The following is a 965-nucleotide window of genomic DNA, read 5'->3' on the forward strand; positions in this document are numbered from 1 at the left end:
GAAATACTGGTAAGTTTTTAGCTCTCCAAGTGATCAGCTAGTAAAGGGATATAGAACCCTTTAATATAAGACTGATGTTCATCTTGATTTTGAACTTGCATCATTATTTCTGCACCTTCTCACTCTTATTTTTTCTATGCACTCTTGTCCTGAAATTTGACTTTTGAAAGGTTGTAATATGAATTTTTTTGTAAGTAGGTTTTTCTTGGGTGCTGTTGGTAGCCTTTTTCAAATGGTGATGAATGCATATACCAACAGGCTGTGAAGTGTGAAATTCGTAGCACAGATAGATCATTATTGGCCAACTTTTCATAAATTTCAGGACAGAAGTGGTTATTTTTCAATTCCCTCTTTTATATGTTAATCACTTATCTTCTTCATTATTTTCCTGATTTTTCAGGAGAATTATTTCATATTCACCCCAGCATCATGTGTGTTGACAAATTTTGTATCATGCTTCATTGCATACAGGGAGGAACTGGAAGCATTTGGGCCATATTAGCTTTAATAATTATTAGCCAGTCAGTGCTTTGTGAGCGGTTTGATATTTGAAGCAACAGTGCAATGAATATTCATTGCCAGTCAGAATCATACTTATGTCAGGAATCTCGTGTGTCTTAAGTGTTTGAATTTGAGTGTTGGTAGGTAATAAAAAAGGTTTGTTGAAATCCTCTATTTTGAGGTGAGTGTCGTGAATATTATTTATTAGTGCATGGACTGTAAAAATGTTCATTGAGCCTTGAGCCTTTCTTTCTTCATAGTGCAAGATGTTTTGTTTACCTTGATGGTTATTTAGTAATTAACAGATGAATATCCAAGATAAAAAGGGTTAGATTATATTAATTAATGCTGTCAAGTAAGATAGGCTCAAGGTGATCTCACATTTAGCTATTGTAATGTAAAAAAAAGTTCTTTTCATCTTCTGAGAATGAAATAGTTTGCAAAGTTTAACCCTTGGTGATTGG

The sequence above is a fragment of the Penaeus monodon genome, chromosome 23, assembly GCF_015228065.2.
Source record: "Penaeus monodon isolate SGIC_2016 chromosome 23, NSTDA_Pmon_1, whole genome shotgun sequence".
NCBI lineage: Eukaryota > Metazoa > Arthropoda > Malacostraca > Decapoda > Penaeidae > Penaeus > Penaeus monodon.